Raw genomic sequence first — 388 nt, 5'->3', positions numbered from 1 at the left:
TGGCAGTGCATTACCTTGCAACCAGCCACTCAATCAAAGCAAGTTGCCACCTGGCCTGTGCCGTGATTGAAGCAACCCATCTCCATCGGGTTAAATAAGCGATTATGCTCTCAACATCAAAAGATTAAAAGCAATGACAAAAAGAGTTAGGTCCACATAAATCAGAGTAGTTAAGAACTTCAATACCATAAATGATATATGAACTTTCATCAAATAAAACTCTAGAAATAACCCAAAGAATAGAGTTTTTGTTTCTTTTTTTAACACAATCATCTAGAAAGCTTGGCTTGTACTCTTGAAGTGTAAACATCCACTTATATCCAGACCCTTTGGCCTTGTGGATATATGCTTCATTGATTTCAGAGTACAATACAAGCCATGAGCCACA

This window comes from Penaeus japonicus, unplaced genomic scaffold (assembly GCF_977035675.1).
Source record: "Penaeus japonicus unplaced genomic scaffold, GWHDUDI00000001_assembly GWHDUDI00000042, whole genome shotgun sequence".
NCBI lineage: Eukaryota > Metazoa > Arthropoda > Malacostraca > Decapoda > Penaeidae > Penaeus > Penaeus japonicus.
The sequence above is the reverse complement of the archived record's forward strand: the minus strand, read 5'-3'. Positions refer to the sequence as shown.